This window comes from Mustela nivalis (assembly GCF_964662115.1).
Source record: "Mustela nivalis genome assembly, chromosome: 12".
NCBI classification, from domain to species: Eukaryota; Metazoa; Chordata; class Mammalia; order Carnivora; family Mustelidae; genus Mustela; species Mustela nivalis.
In genome coordinates, this window is record NC_139031.1 from 69,075,621 (window position 1) to 69,093,118 (window position 17,498).

Sequence of the window (17,498 nt, forward strand, 5' to 3'; positions counted from 1 at the left end):
GTGAATGTATGCTTTAATTTCTCCTGGGCAAATATCCAAGAAAGGAAATACTGGGGAATGTGGTAAGTGAGTTGTTTAACTTCATAAGAAACCACGGAACCGTTTTCCAGAGCAGATGTACCAACTCATTCCTATTGGCCATGTTACAGTTGCTCTGTATCTCAGTTAGCATTTGGAATTATCAGTTTGGGGGGAGTTCCCCCCCCCCTTTTTGTTCTTTTGGTAGCCATCCTAATGGATGTATTGTGGTATCACATAACGGTTTTAATATCCATTTTCCTAATGATTAACAATATGGATCATGCTTTGATATGCTTATGTACCATGAGTGTATCTTGATTATATATCTAAAACGTCTGTTTAGATCTTCTGACAATTCTTAAGATGGATTACTATTGATTTTGAGTTCCTTATATATTCTATAAAAAAAAGTTCTATGTTAGAAATGTGATTTGAAATATTTCTTCCAGTCTATAAAGTCTTCTCTTTTCAGTCTCTTAACAGTGTTCACAGGCCAAAAGTCTTAAATTTTGATGAAGTAAAATTTACCATTTGTTTTCCTTTTATGGGCTGGGCTTTTGGAGTCATATGTAAAACTCTGCCTAACTCATGTCACAGGGATTTTCTCATATATATTCTCTTGGAAGTTTTTTTAGTTTTAGGTTCCCCATTTAAGTCCATGATCCATTGTGAATTAATTTCTATATAAGGTTGAGGTATGGATTGAGGTTCATTATTTTTTTTTCAATTAATTTATTTTTTCAGCGTAACAGTATTCATTGTTTTTGCACCACACCCAGTGCTCCATGCAATACGTGCCCTCTCTAACACCCACCACCTGGTTCCCCCAACCTCCCACTCCCCACCCCTTCAAAACCCTCAGATTGTTTTTTAGTAGTCTCTCATGATTCATTGTGTTTTATGGACAGACATCCAATAGTTCCAGCCCCATTTTTTAAAAAAGTGTCCTTTCTCCACTGAATTGCCTTTGTACCTTTACCAAAAACCAACTGAGTAGCAAAGTGAATTCAACAATAGATTAAAAGGATCAGATACCACAATCAAATGGGATTTACTCCAGAGATGCAATGGTGGTTCAACATCTGCCAATCAAAGTGATACACCACATAAACAAAATTAAAGATAAAAATCATATGATCATCCCAATAGATGCAAAAAAAGTATGTGATAAAATTCAACATCTGGTCATGACAGAAACTAACAAAGTGGGTAGAGAGAGAACATACCTCAACACAAGGCCATACATGAAATGTCTACAGCTACAATCATACTCAGTAATGAAAAGATGAAACCTTTCCCTCTAGATTCAGGAAAAAGACAAGAATATACACTCTTGGCCACTTTTATTCAGCATAATTTTGGAAGCCCTCGCCAAAGCAATTAGGTAAGAAAAAATATAAAAGACCCAATTTTTTTTTTTTTAAAGATTTTATTTATTTGACAGAGATCACAAGTAGGCAGAGGCAGGCAGAGAGAGAGGAAGGGAAGCAGCCTCCCCGCCGAGCAGAGAGCCCAATGCGGGGCTCGATCCCAGGACCCTGGGATCATGACCTGAGCTGAAAGCAGAGGCTTTAACCCACTGAGCCACTCAGGTACCCCAAAGACCCAAATTTTTTAAAAAGGAGTAAAACTGTCACTATATTTGCAGATGATATACTTTATATAGAAAACCCTGAAGACTTTGCCAAAAACTATTCAAATAAATGAATTCAGTAAAACAGCAGGATACAAAATCAATATATAAAAATCTGTTCTCTTTCTATAAACTAATAATGAACTATCAGAAAGAGAAATTAAGAGAGCAATTCCATTCACAGCTACATCAAAAAGAATAAAATACCTAGAAATAAATTTAACCAAGGAGGTGAAAGATCTATACACTGAAATATATAAGACACTGATGAAAGAAACTGAAGATGGAAATAAAGGGAAAGACATTCTATGCTCATGGATCAGAAGAATTAATATTGTTAAAATATGTGTATGACCCAAAGTAATCTACAGATTCAGAACAATCCCTATAAAAATTCCAATGGCATTTTTCACAGAAACAGAAGAATCCTAAACTTTGTATGGAACCACAAAAGACCCAAAATAGCTAAAGCCATCTTGAGAAAAAAGAACAAAATTGGAGGCATCATACTTCTTGATTTCAAGCTATATTACAAAGCTACATAATCAGAACAGTATGGAATGGACATTAAAAACAGACACACAGGGGCGCCTGGGTGGCTCAGTGGGTTAAGCTGCTGCCTTCGGCTCAGGTCATGATCTCAGGGTCCTGGGATCGAGTCCCGCATCGGGCTCTCTGCTCAGCAGGGAGCCTGCTTCCCTCTCTCTCTCTCTGCCTGCCTCTCTCTCCGTCTACTTGTGATCTCTGTCAAATAAATAAATAAAATCTTTAAAAAAAAAAAAAACAGACACACAGATCAATGGAACAGAATAGAGAGCCCAGGAAATAAACCCATGCAAATATGGTCAATTAATTTATGACAAAGAACCCAAGAATATATCATCCTGAAAATACAGTCTCTTTAATAAATGGTGCTGGGAACAATGGACAGCCACATGCAAAAGAATAAGACTAGATCACTATTTTACACTATACACAAAAAATTAACTGAAAATGAATTACAGACATGAATGTAAAACCTGAAAACCACAAAACTCCTAGAAGAAAACAGGTGGCACTCCTTGACATCACTTTCAACAATGTTTTTTATGGCAAAGACACCAAAAGCAATAATAAGAGGCATTAATATCAAACCTAACAGCTTCTACACAGCAAAGGAAATCATTAATAAAATGAAAAGGCAACCTACATAATGGAAGAAAATATTTGCAAATCATTTACCTGATAAGGGGCTAATACACAAAATATATAAAGAATTCAGTCAAATCAATAACAAAAAAAAATCCAATTAAAAGATGGACAGAGAATCTAGATATTTTTCCAAAGACATTCAGATACAAGGCCAACAGGTGCATGAAAAGATGGTCACCATCACTAATCATCAGGGAAATGCAAATAAAAGCCATAAAGAGACATCATCTCCTATCTGTTAGAATGGCTATTATGAAAAAGAGAAGAAATACCAAGTGTTGGTGAGGATGTGAAGAAAAGGGAGCCACTGTATACTACTGGTGGAAATGTATATTGATGTAGTCACTAGAGAAATCACTATGGTGGCTCCTACAAAAATTAAAAATAGAACTACCATAAGATCCAGAAATTCTAGGTGTTTACCCAAAAGAAAACAAAATCACTAACTTGAAAACATACATGCACCCCCATGCAGCACTATTTACAATACTCAAAATATGGAAACAATCTTAAGTGTCCAACAATGGATGAATACATAAAGAAAATGTACATCTATCTATATATCTATAACAGAATATTATTTAGTCATATAAAAAATGAAATCTTGGGGCACCTGGGAGGCCCAGGGGGTTAAAGCCTCTGCCTTCAGCTCAGATCATGATCCCAGGGTCCTGGGATTGAGCCCTGCATCAGGCTCTCTGCTCAGCAAGGAGCCTGCTTCCCCCACCTTTCTTTTGCCTGCCTCTCTGCCTACTTGTGATCTCTGTCAAATAAATAAATGAAATCTTAAAAAAAAAAAATGAAATCTTGCCATTGGTGACAAATGGTTGGAACTTGAGGGCATTATGCTCAGTTGAATAAGTCAGACAAAGAGGGGCGCCTGGGTGGCTTAGTGGGTTAAGACACTGCCTTCAGTTCAGGTCATGATCTCAGGGTCCTGGGATCGAGTCCCAAGTCGGGCTCTCTGCTCAGCAGAGAGCCTGCTTCCTCCTCTCTCTCTCTGCCTGCCTCTCTGCCTACTTGTGATCTCTGTCAAATAAATAAATAAAATCTTAAAAAAAAAAAAGTCAGACAAAGAAAGATACTGTATGATCTCACTTATATGTGAAATCTTCAAAATCAACCAACCAAACAAAAACCACTAAGCTCATAGATATAGACAACAGACTGGTGAAAATAATATAATACTGTATATCAACAATACCTCAATTAAAAAAAAAACAAACAGCTGACTATACTTGTGTGCATCCAATTCTGGACTCTATTCTGTTTCATTTTTCTGTGTCTATTCTTTTTTTTTTTTTTTAAGATTTTATTTATTTATTTGATAGAGATCACAAATAGGCAGAGAGGCAGGCAGAAGAGAGGTGGGAGAAGCAGGCTTCTTGCTGAGCAGAGAGCCTGATGCAGGGCTCAATCCCAGGACCCTGAGCTGAAGGCAGAGGCCAACCCACTGAGCCACCCAGATGCCCCTCTGTGGATCTATTCTTTCTTTCTTTCTTTTTTTTTTAAAGATTTTATTTATTTGCTTGACACAGAGAGAGAGAGAGATACCAAGTAGGCAGAGAGGCAGGCGGGGTGGGGGAGCAGGCTCCCCGCTGAGCAGAGAGTCCGATGCGGGGCTGAATCCCAGGACCCTGAGATCATGACCTGAGCTGAAGGCAGAGGCTTAACCCACTAAGCCACCCAGGTGCCCCTGTGTATCTATTCTTTTAGCAATACTGTATTATCTTGATTACTTGAAGAACTGACATCTTTAACAATACTGAGTGTTCCAATCCATGCACATGGTATTTCTGTCAATTTACTTATGTCTACTTTGACTAATTTTTTTAGTCAGTGTTTTGTATGTTGGTTGTATCATGCAAATGGCATATATATTTTGTTAGATAAGTATTTATTTTCGAGGGGTGCTACTATTATAAATAGTACTATACAAAATTTTAAGTTCCTACTGTTCATTTCCAGTATATAGAAAAACAACTGAATTCATATATTAGACCTTGTAAACTATGAATTTGCTAAATTCACTTATTCTAGAAGTTTTTGGGTAGATATTCTGGGATTGTCTAAAGTAGGCCCATGTCTTCTATCAATAGAGGCAGTTTTATTTCTTCCTTTAACATATAAATGCCTTTTCTTTTTCTTACTCTATTATAATGGGTAGGCTGATTTTTTAGTTAGTGAAAGTTTAAGGAAAAATAGGATTATTTGTATACAGTACATAAATATCTCAGGGGAGATACTGAATAATCACAAAGTGAAAAGTGGCAACTTTACAATGAAGAAATATGGGGAATACCACTTTCACCAAGTGATTAAGATTAACACCACCAATAACATATTGACATCATTTTCCCTAATTTAGCACACTAAAAAAAAAGCACTTTACTTCTGTAGTATTCTTATGAAAAGACACATAACACCCACTTAAATATGTGACAGTACCAGATAAACTCAAATTGAGCGACATTCTACAAAATAACTGGCCAGTACTTTTCAAAAAAGTGTCAAGGCCATGAAAGACAAGAAGGGACTGTACAACTGTTCATAGATTAGGTAAGACTAAGGAAATGTGAGAACTAAATGCCACATGGGATCTGAGATTGAATTTTAGAACAGAAAACAAAGTCATAAACAGAAAACTGGTGGAAACCAAATAAAGTATGTAGTTTAAACAATATCATACCAATGTTAATCTCTTAATTTTGATAACTGCAGCATGGCAAGATGTTTACATTAGGGCAAGCTGGGTTAAGGGGAGGCACGAATTCTATCTAGGTCCTACTTTTTTTTTTTTTTTTTTTAAGATTTATTTATCTGAGAGGACAGAGCAAGCAGAGGGAGAGGGAGACAAGAAGACTCCCTGCTGAGTGGGGAGCACAGTGCTGAGCTGGATCCCAGGACCCTGAGATCATGACATGAGCTAAATTCTAGAGGTGAACACTTAACCTACTGAGCCACCCAGGCACCCTTCTCTGTCTTATTTTTGCAACTTTTCTTTAAATCTATAACTACTTCAAAATAAAAAGGTGAAAAAAAAATTCTAGCTTTTGGGTTTAGAACAAACCTTAGGAAGGCACAGACAAAAATAGGGAGAATGACCTATAAGGAGGACACTAGGGTAATCCAGTTAACAAATTATAGTTTCAGTTGGTTAAGTGTCTGCCTTCTGCTCAGGCCGTGATCCAAGGGTCCTGGGATAGAGCCCCACATTAGGGCCCCTGCTCAGCGGGGAGCCTGCATCTCCCTCTGTGCTCTCTCTCACTGACAAATAAATAAATAAAGTCTTTAAAAAAAAAATTACGGTTTCATAGACCAGGATGGTACAAATTGACATGATAAAAAGTATTTGTATTATAGGTCTATTTTGAATAGTATTTCCTGATAGCTTTAGAGTATAGAAACAGAGCAGTCTTGGATATTTATTATCCAACAGAATAAAATAACAGAAGTAATAAAATAGGAACAACATCTTAAATTCCCAAATCCTTGAAGAACCATTCCTCACTAGAAAATGAGTAGGAAGGACACGTCTAAGAAAAATCAATGCTACTTACTACTAATTTTGGTACAAAGCTCTAATCCTTATCCATTCTCTTAACCTAGAGTATTTAGCTATGCCATGTGTAAATCACAAGGTCCATTGGCCCCTCTGGCCTCGATTTCTCTGATGGTGAAAAGAGACAGAGAAAGAGGGGGGAAAAGGTTAAGACTAGCTATCTGAATTCATTACATTCCTGCCACTTTGTACCAAAATGTACAAACCCTAGAGGCCCAACTATATCCCTAAAAATTCCATGATGTTAACATTTCTTTTAGAGAGGAATAAGGAAAAAGGCATGTCTCTTCTAGAGCCTAAGGTGCAGAGTTAGCTTCAGTGATTTAGGTTTAGGATGTGAACATGGAAGAATGCAGGTGAAGGGGTAGTGGTAGTCTTTTGGATATACCTTCTGTAAAATCTTTAGTAGCTTCCTACAAATGACAGATTATAGTCAAATTCTTAGGAAATGCATATGTAAGGCTATACCATAAAAGTGTTCTTAAAAACAATGAGTTGGGGATTTGCATAAGGAACTAAGTTGAGGTAAAGCTGAATAGCTAGGTAGGATGGGGCCCTTTGGTTCCTGCCCTAAGTTTGGCTTCAGCTTTCAACTTAATCTCAGATCATCACAGTTCTTAATGATATTTCCCACTTCCGAAATTATAGGATTATTATATGGTATCAATATGATAGTTATTTTGACTTTAAACTTGGCCAGTGTAATTTGGTCTTATATATATATATCCTGTTTGCTCTGACAGACTGATTAAATACAAAAGGGTGCTGAAAGAGCTTTTAAACTAGAAAGCTAGAAAGACCTAGAATCTTGGCAAGTTCGTTAATGACAACATTCATTTTCGTGACAAGAAAATAATACTCATTTCTGAAGGTCACTGTAAAGATTAAACATAATAATGTATATAAAGTTCTATGACTCATAAGAAGACACAACATATCCTCTATTCCACTAAAGACTATAAAGTACACCCATATAAGAAATAACTTCTATTTCTCTACATGAAGAATGTTTGTAGTATTGAATTTTTACTAATTAAACTCGTAAGATCAGAGAGATAGAAAGGACTACATTTAAATTCTATCAGCGTATACTCCCAAGATTTAACCATAAAATCTTTAATGCCTTGTAAGTAAATGCCTTTCACATTAGATACCTAAAAAGCCTATCCTAAAATTGATCATAAGATGATCACTGCAATCCTGCATGAAATGTATTTGGTACTCTTTCATGCTTCATATGGAAGTCAGAATATCATAGGCATTTAATGAGATATAGGTTGTCCCAAATGACAATGCCAAGAAAACATCACTCATTAAAAATTAACATGACTTAATGTTCACCTTTTATTCTTTTAAGAACTGGGATGGCAAAGATTGGAGAACTGACATCTCTAAAAATCCATGCAGATTTCAGCAACTAGAAACAGTAACAATAGAAAGTATTATAGTAAAATGAAACTGGCATAGATCCTTAGGAAAAATGACTTGAGATAAAAGGCTGAATCTGGGTTTTGGCGGGGGTGGGGGTGGAGGAGGTGAGCCTGGCGGTGGGTATTGTGGAGGGCACCTACTGTATGGAGCACTGGGTGTGGTGCACAGACAATGAATTTTGGAACACTGAAAAAAAATTAAATAAAATTATTTTCTTAAAAAGGCTGAATTTGATTTACCAAATGACAATAAAGGCCTTCAGAAATATGATGTCAAGCTATTGAGAATCTACTGAGGACTCTTACATCCTCCTGTAAGGTTACTACTCACTGTAGCAGCTGGTCTCTATGCACCCTTGACCCCTCAACAAAATTCCCTTTATCTTAATTCTATTACTGTAACAGATTTTAAAAATGTAAGCTAGGGGTGCCTGGGTGGCTCAGTGGGTTGTGTCCAACTTTGGATCAGGTCATGATCTCAGGGTCCTGGATCAAGCCATGTCAGGTTCCTTGCCAAGAGCTAAATCTGCTTCTCCTCCTTCTGGCCCTTCCCTCTATTCATGCTCTCTAAGTCTCTCTCTCAAATAGATAAATGAAATCTTTTTTTAAAAATGTAAGCCATATTACTTTATTATAAACAAAAAACTTTTTGAGTGAAGTCATTAATTAATACAACTAAAGGTATAGTTTAAATGTCATAAATATACTATTGAAATGTTAACTTTTATTCACCAAAAATAAAACAAAGAAGAAGAAAAGCAATTTAGGGGGTGCCTGGGTCGTTCAGTTGGTTAAGTGTCCAACTCTTGATCTTGGGGTTGTGAGTTTAAGCTCTGTGCTGGACTCCACACTGGGTGTGCAGCCTACTTAAAAAGAAAGAAAGGAAGGAAAGAAGAGAGAAAGAAAAAAAAGCAATTTAGGCTTGCTATCATAAGAGAACTGAAATGATTTACAAGTATTGATTTTTTATTAACATATAATGTATTATTTGTTACAAGTATTGATTTTTAAAGATTGTACAGATCATAGGTATAGAAAGGAGAGCCAACAGTTTGTCTGTCTTCCTCATTAGATTATGGGAAACCTATTTTATTGTCCTTTTCTAAGTCTAATGCTTCAGTAAAATTTAAATTTATATTACCGAATGCACACACTCAGTTCACAGTACCTCTGAGCAATGTATAAGATGGTGCAGGTACCAGCAAATGTTTCCTTTTCCAGTTTCTTAATTTTTTATTTTGAGGTAATTGTAGATTCACATGCAGTAGTAAGTACTTTTAAAAGACACTTAGCACAGTGCCTGGCACACAGAAACCTACCCAAGAAGTGTTAGCTATTAGATAATTAGAAAAATTAAGAAGGCATTCATAAATGTACCTTTGAAGAAGAGCTTCTCTACAGAATGCTTGAGGTATACGCACATAATACTTTAATCTTTCAATGACCCCAGCCATGAGGGAAGCAAATGAAGGGAGGATGAACCAGGGTGATACCAATTCTGGCCTTGCTATTTTTTTTTTTTAAGATTTTATTTATTTATTTGACAGAGAGAGACACAGTGAATGGGGGAACACAAGCACGGGCAGTGGGAGAGGAAGAAGCAGACTTCCTACTGAGCAGGGAGCCCGATGTGGGACTTGATCCCAGTACTCTGGGATCATGATCTGAGCCGACAGCAGATGCTTAACTGACTGAGCCACCCAGGTGCCCCTCTGGCCTTGCTATCACTTGCTATGTGGCCTTGGCTATCAGTCAGTCTCATTTTCTCAGTGGCCAAATGGACCTTAGGGCTTTGTGTATTCTGGCCTCAGCTGTCCCCTTGCTTCCCTTACCTCCTGCTTCTTTTCCCCTTAGGCTGTTGCTCTAGATGTACACTGTCTGCCGTCCAGTTTTTTTTTTTTACAATCATGCTCTGGCCTTGGAGCCTTTATACCTGTTCTTCTCTCAGATGGAGAGAAGGACTCAAAGAGCCCTTCCTTGGCCACTTTTTAATATTTTATCTCTGCTTATCTTTTCTTCATAAAACATATATAATGATATAATAACTAATGATTTACTCATTTTCTCTCTCCTCCAAAATAAGTTCCATGAAGTCAGTCTTTGTTTGCTTCACTATCATATTCAGCCCCAAGAGTAGTATCAGGCATTTGTTGAATGGATAATGGAGTATATGTTTGTAGGGTTTCTAAGCTCCCTTTTCAATTCTGGTATGCTATGATTAACTTATGGGCTTGTGGAACTGGTGAACGTCTCAGAAATTCATGTCTGAGCCTGAGGTCTAAATGGTTCTTTGAGCTCCATTTTTTTTTTTTTTTTTAAAGTAATCTCTGTGCCCAGCGTGGGGCTCAGGCTCATGACCTATAGATCAAGAGTCCTATGCTTTGCTGACTAAGCCATCCAGGTGCCCCTTTGGCTCCAATTTTTGACAAATGCCTTGCCTTAATGGATCTTTAAAAATCATCTCCAAATGTAACACACATATCCTAACACAGAGCTACAATGCCCACAGACCGGTATCACTTAATTCAAGAATCATTGCATGCTATGTGTAAAACACAATATATACACAGTATTTCTTAAGCCTGGAATTTTAGTCCTTATACAGTTTAATCCCAACTGACATTGGTAACTTCAACTCTAACCATACTCCTTTCCAAAAAATCCTCTACTCTGGCTATAGTGGACTGTTTGTCCTTCTCTGAGACACACAGGTAAGCTTCTGCACCTTTGTCCTCACTGGTCAGTTTGCTTGGAAGGTAGAGATTCCCCCTCATACCGGCCAAACACCTCATCTTTCACAGTTGTCGAATACCTCATCTTTGAGGTCCAACTCAATCAGCTTCTGGGGAACCTTCCTTGATCTCTCGGGGAGTAACTGTCCACTCCATATGCTTACATCATAATGATCATCATTGGAGTGTACTTACTTTACCTGTCTGTCCTCTTTAATCACTTATGAGCTTCACAGGCCTCGACCATATGTTTGCCTTCTCCTTATCACTAAGGACCTATTCCTGTGCCCAGCACAAATATTTATCAAATTGGATGTTAAAACGGCAGCACAACTCAGAATGCTTTCTAAGCTTTGCTGGTAGACTTCATCAGGTAGTTCCTCCTTCCTACTCTTCAAAAAGTTGGTTTCCTTAATATTTCTACTCACAGCAAACTTCTTCTGTAAAGGGCCAGACAGGAGATATTTGAAGCTTTGTGAATCATATGATCTCTGTTGCAACTGGTCAACTCTGCTGCTGGAGTTTGAAAGACATAGGGAGTATGTCACAGAATGGATACAGTTTAGTTCCAATAAAGCTTCATTTATAAAAATAGGCAAGGAGGTTTGGCCTATGGGTTGTACTTTGTCAATGCCTGATTTGATGGAAGGAGTACAGCACAGTAGAACAATCTGGGTTGGAATCCCATGTTTAACAATTTCCTAGTTAATAGCACAAATCCGTAACTTCTCTGTACCTTAACTTCCTCATCTATAAAATAGGCGTAAGATCACCTACCTTGCAAGACTATCATGATTATCCAGTATGCAATACAGTGCCTGTCACAGGTAGGTACTCAACAAAAATTTTTTAAAGGTGTATTTTAGGAGAGGGAAGGGGGAGTTAGAAGGAAAATCTCAAGCACACTCCCTGCTGAGTGCAGAGCTGAGTGGGGCTCAATCCCATGGTACTCAATAAATTTTATCTCCCTTCATCTATCAGGATCTGTAAGCCATTGATAAAGATTCGGTTGCTGCCTTTAAAGAACTCAATTCTCATTCTTTTTAACAGTGAAACCTTAAGAAAAATGTCACCAACTCTATGTTCTATATCAGGAATAATATATAACTGGTAGTCTAGACTTTATCATTTATCAGGTGTCTAACTGTTGGCAAGTTTAAAAATGATGTTTTCTCAACTATCTTCTGAACAAAGATTAATTCCATTTTCATTATATATGAATATAATATAGATAGTAGACAGACAGACAGATAGATATATTGGTCAGGGCCAATTATTAATAAAGGTCTTGCCTATGTAACTGCACTTACAAATACTAAATGAAAGGGATACAGAGTTGAGTACAAAGCCAGGAAATAGAATTTCACTGGAAGTTACTACAAACATGCATACACACATATATACCCTACCCTTGGCAAGAAACAAGAGGTCTTAGTCTTAAAATGTAGCTAAAAATGAAGTCTTAAGCTTTGGGTTTAGTTTGCCTAACTGCATATTAAGTCAAAGTCAAATGTGGTTTCATCCTTGGTGGCTTCCCAGAAGTTCATGAATACCTCCAGTTTACAGGAAAACTTATGAGCATTATACAGCAGTACTATGAAAATGATCTGATCTGAGCTGAGAAAAAACTTTTAACAAAGAAAGCAACTTCTCAGTAGTCAGTATTCCTGAATTAAAATTTCACTTTGGTGTTACTATAATATCTTAATATGGCAGCATTCAAAATAGATTGGCTACACAGACACAAAATTATTATCATGAAAGTACTAAAAAACTTTATGTGGCAATTTGGCTGCCTGAAGTTTCTCAATATGGTTTCCGTCTGTACAGCTTTCAGTGCAGAAAAGGATGCTGCCTTCAGAAAAGGCAGAATGAACGTCACTGCCAAGGGCACCACCTGACTGCCTTTCTTTGCCAAACTAGCAAATGAACACTGAAAATAGCATGAAGTCCGTAAGTAGAAAATTGTCCAAACTTGGGATATAACTACTCTATAAAGCATTACTCTTACTTTTCTATTTCCTATTAAAACATAATTAACTGTAATGATTACAGAACTCAGAATTCTCCACAAAAGTAAATTTTTCAGATAGCTGAAATTTTTCTGTCAATATTCAGCTTTCGTATACTTGACTTTCCAACTACTTAAAATGTTCATGTTATACTCTAACTTCCCCTTCACAACTACTTTTCATACTTTGAATTAAGAATTTCATATAGTGCTGAAAAATTAACATTTCAATCTCTAATGCTATAGTGCTGTCAGCAAATAGCTTAACTTCAGTAACTCTGGCATCTCTGATTATTTAGCAGTGTGAGAGACGAAGGTTGCCTTAGAAATATGAAAATGATAGACCCATCCCCATGAAAGTTGGCTCACTGATCTTCTGGTGCTTTTGGCTATATTGGCTAAAAAGAGTGGGGGCCAGGAGTGGGCATGGAAAGGGAAGAAGAATACCTTTTTAAAAAATTTTTAAAATTTAACTGAGGTATAACTGACACACAATATCATTTTAATTTCAGGTATATGACAGTGATTTCACAACTCTGTACATTAAGCATGCTCATCATAAGTGTAGTTACCATCTGCCACCATACAAGTTATTACAATATTAATGACTGTATACCCTATGCTGTCCTCTTCATTGCTTTGACTTACTTATTTTATAACTAGAAGTTTGTACCTCTTAATACTCCACTTTAAATACTTTGCCTATCCTTCCCACCCCCTCCCCTCTGGCAACCACCACTTTACTCTCTGTATTTAAGATCCATTTCTGTTTTTTGTTTTTTAGATTCCACGTTATAAGTGAAATCACAAGATATTTGTCTTTCACGTCACATAATATCCTCTAGGTCTATCCATGTTGTTGCAAATGGCAAGATTTCATTCTTTTTTACGGCTGAGTAATATTTGTGTGTCTGTGTGTGTGAAGGAGAGAGAGAGAGGGAGAGGGTGAAAGAGAGATTTCATCCTCTTTACCCATTTGTCTACAACAGACACTTAACTTGTTTCCATATCTATTGCCTATTGTAAATAATGCTGCAATAAACACAGGGGTACTTATATCTTTTTGAATTAGTCTTTTTCATTTCTTTGGGTAAATACCCAGTAGTGAATTACTGGATCATATAGTACCTCTATTTTTAATTTTTTGAGGAACCTCCAAACTGTTTTATACAGTGGTTGCATTAATTTACATTCCCACCAGTGTATGAGGGCTCCTTTTCATCCACATCTTTGACAACACTTGCTTTTTTTTTTTTTTTTAAGATATCTTTTTTGTTCTTTCCTGCAGGCTGGAGGATAAAGGGCCCCAAAATATTCCAAAAGGTCAGCTTTGGATAGCCTAAAAATTTGTAGCACTGTTGTTCACAAATGAGAGAAAAAAGGTTACATCAGCCCCCTTGACTGGAGCAAAGCTTTAGATAAGCCTAGAATGGGAAAATGGGGTCGACAGAGGGGATGGCCTTCCAAGAGTTTCTTTAACCTACTGCTGCTGCAGCAACCACATCCTCTGACATTCCTGGATATAGCCCTAAACTCCCCCCCGACACACACACACTCCTGTAATGATAACTATGTAAATGCTAAATTTACTTCTAGAGAAAAGGTAAATTTTTATAAAATACCTCTGTATCTTGCGGGTATTATATCTAGGTATATGTTATGTGCTTATAATTTCACATATGTGAAAGAGATCATCCTAATTGGGAAAAGCTGCAAAGAAAAAATGGTAATAGAACAAAATTTCCTTGATTTTTTGCTGCTGTTTATCAGGTCAAATTTAAACTCTCTGAATATTAGGAACAGATTAAATCTACATAACTAATGATTTTGCCTATTGGAAGCTCTGCAGAAAAGAAGACAACATAAAAGGAGAAGAAATCTCTAGATGTAGTACAATTTTAGAGTTCTAAAAAGCAGTTTTTACTTGCTAATGAGCTCTTATGAAATGAAATTTCTGATCCTTAGAGGTTGATGATTTTTCAGACTGATGTACCTATTTTTGAGCGGGTCAATCTGGACTCTAAGATTGATAAGATAAAAAGGCTAAGAAGAACGATTTGCTTGTTGCTTGGATTTGGAGCATAGCTGTTGGGCCTTGTAGAGTTCTTTCCTTTGGAGAAGACTAGCTACTAGCTTTTTCTGGATTTCTGAATTCACAGGCCCTAACTGCCTGAGCCTGACCTTAGTAAAACCTTAAGCTGATATGGGTTGTTTTAGCTTCAGCACAAGCTGCACCAAACTACAGCAAGCAGAGGCTCAATGAACAGAACTCAGACTCTGGGAGTGCTGCAGATTTAGGACAACCCTCTGTGGGGCCCTAAACTATGAAAATATCAATGGATGCGAGCTGGATTGTCTGGGTCACATCCACATGCCCACAATAAGCGTCTTATTCTCTGATGGCACCATCTAAAATTAGGCTACTAATCGGCTCTATATTCCTGACGCAGAGGCTAATTGCATTCCTAACTTGTGATTCCTGCCAAAAGCTGCAAGCTGGAGGAGGGCACATCACAAGGAGTGTGACCCCACCACTCAGTACTGACAGAATGGATTCTGGACTTCCTCTGGGGGATGGCCTCTGTTGTTGACTTGTGTTGAGGCTTCCAAATTAGTTATAACAATGAACTAACCGTCTGACTAAATCCATCACCTTTCTCCTGGAAGACATGCCTCAGTGAGGCATTCTGATTACTAAATACAGCTCCAGAAAAAGGGCTTGATCTTTTCTAGGCTGCTCACTAGTTAATGAGCCAGGACAAAAGAGAAGGAAAGTTATATTATTCCATTTAGAAAATTTTTGAAAAGTCAGGATTTAATCCAGGCCAATTCCTAAATAAAATATGTCTTTCTAGTCAAATTATATAAAAATGCTTTTCTTTTTTTTTTTTTTTAAGATTTTATTTATTTATTTGACAGAGAGAGATCACAAGCAGGCAGAAAGGCAGGCAGAGAGAGAGATAGAGGGAAGCAGGTTCCCCCCTGAGCAGAGAGCCCAATGCGGGGCTCAATCCCAGGACTCTGGGATCATGACCTGAGCTGAAGGCAGAAGCTTTAACCCACTGAGCCACCCAGGCGCCCCTATAAAAATGCTTCTCTATAAAATTGTTTTTGTCCTTCTTATAGCCAATCCATGTGGATAAAAGACTGGGTGAGAAGAGAGAATGACTGAAAAAATGTAAAGTTGAAATTGTTAAATGAGACACACTGATTTTGTAACAAAAGAGACACAGCAAAAATCTGGGACCTGGGGAGGCATGTGGAAGAGTAGAGTATCAATGATCTTTGTCTCTCGAAACTATACTTGGAGGTGTTCTCCTCTTTCTGAAGGAGGCTGCCTTTTCTTTTCTTTTTTTTTTTTTTTTTTTTAAAGATTTTATTTATTTATTTGACAGAGAGAGATTACAAGCAGGCAGAGAGGCAGGTAGAGAGAGAGAGGAGGAAGCAGGCTCCCTGCTGAGCAGAGAGCCCGATGCGGGACTCGATCCCAGGACCCTGAGATCACGACCTGAGCCGAAGGCAGCGGCTTAACCGACTGAGCCACCCAGGCGCCCCAGGAGGCTGCCTTTTCAAAAGGCTGTGAACATTGTGAATTCAAACTGACTGCTGAGCCATGATCACACCTGACAGTCCTGACAAGAAAGCAAAGGGTAGGGCGCCTGGGTGGCTCAGTGGGTTAAGCCACTGCCTTCGGCTCAGGTCATGATCTCAGGGTCCTGGGATCGAGTCCCACAACGGGCTCTCTGCTCAGCAGGGGTCCTGCTTCCCTTCCTCTCTCTCTGTGATCTCTTCCCTTCCTCTCTCCTACTGTGATCTCTCTCTGTCAAATAAATAAATAAATAATCTTTAAAAAAAAAAAAAAGAAAGAAAGAAAGAAAGAAAGCAAAGGGTACCCTACTTCCTGTACTTTTCATGGAGAACATCTTTAGATGTGGTCTGTGCTTATTGGGCAGATAAACTGATGTCATGGTCAAGCAAATCTGCTTGGAACTGTCTGCCTTCACCAGGCCTGAGACATAATAATGGACTGAATTAACTGGACTGGACAGGGAACTCTAGGGGGAAAGGCCAGAGAGTAGGCGTTCACATTAGGGGTCCTGTACTGCCTAAAAATGTGCTGCTGGGACTATCCTAACAACTGTGAATTCTTATTTTCTAGGGATATTACATATGGCCTCTAGAACTGTACCTCTTTTTGTGTATGCTGTCTATTGAGGACACTGCTTTGGCACTAAAAGGCATTTAGGTCACTTAAACTTATCACTCAGATTTGTGCTGTGTCTTAGTTGATGCCCTGGGCTAGGTAAAAAAGAAACTTAAATACAAAAACTTAAGAAGAGGGGAGCCTCGGTGGCTCAGTGGCTAAAGCCTCTGCCTTCAGCTTGGGTCATGATCTCAGGGTCCTGGGATCAAGCCCTGCATCGGGCTCTCTGCTCGACGGGGAGCCTGCTTCCCACCCCCCCACCCCCACCTGCCTCTCTGCCTACTTGTGATCTCTCTCTCTCTGTCACATAAATAAATAAAATCTTTAAAAACAAAAACAAAAAAAACTTAAGAAGAAGCCACCTAGCTTTCTAAGACAGACTTTTCTGGTTAATTAAATTTACCATTTAAAGGTTCGGCCACAATTCTGAACATCTTAAAAGCATAGGTATCAAGATGCCTTTGGTCAAGTGCCAAACAAATGGACTGTGTAGAAAAAGTTAACACAGAAAGCTTGAGACTACTATTCTTAGAAAGGCCTGCTTGCAAGGAATAGCTCTTAGCAGGTATCTTGAAACTTAGATTTAATGAGCCTTCACATCATTCCTTAACCAACAGGAGTTGGTTCAGTGTGCTAAATTGTTTCTACAAACACTGTAGTATATGCTTCACACTTACTTTTCTTCTGGGAGTCTGGAAATTTGATATGTGCTAG

The 17,498-nt window shown here is 38.0% G+C and overlaps 1 protein-coding gene across 5 annotated transcripts in view; it reads right to left on the reverse strand.

The window, feature by feature from the left end:
• The window catches only part of ANKIB1 (ankyrin repeat and IBR domain containing 1), a 261,525-nt gene that overhangs the window by 105,690 nt on the left and 138,337 nt on the right, over positions 1 to 17,498 (reverse strand). Inside the window, exon 1 of one of the 5 annotated variants that reach the window (XM_082692605.1) lies at positions 10,650 to 10,673. The exons of 3 other annotated variants lie outside the window; for them this stretch is intronic. The gene's annotated coding sequence lies outside the window, so the exon portion shown is untranslated. Of the gene's footprint in view, positions 1 to 10,562; positions 10,674 to 17,498 lie in introns of those variants that run through there. One more of the 5 variants, XM_082692604.1, reaches the window with a different exon arrangement.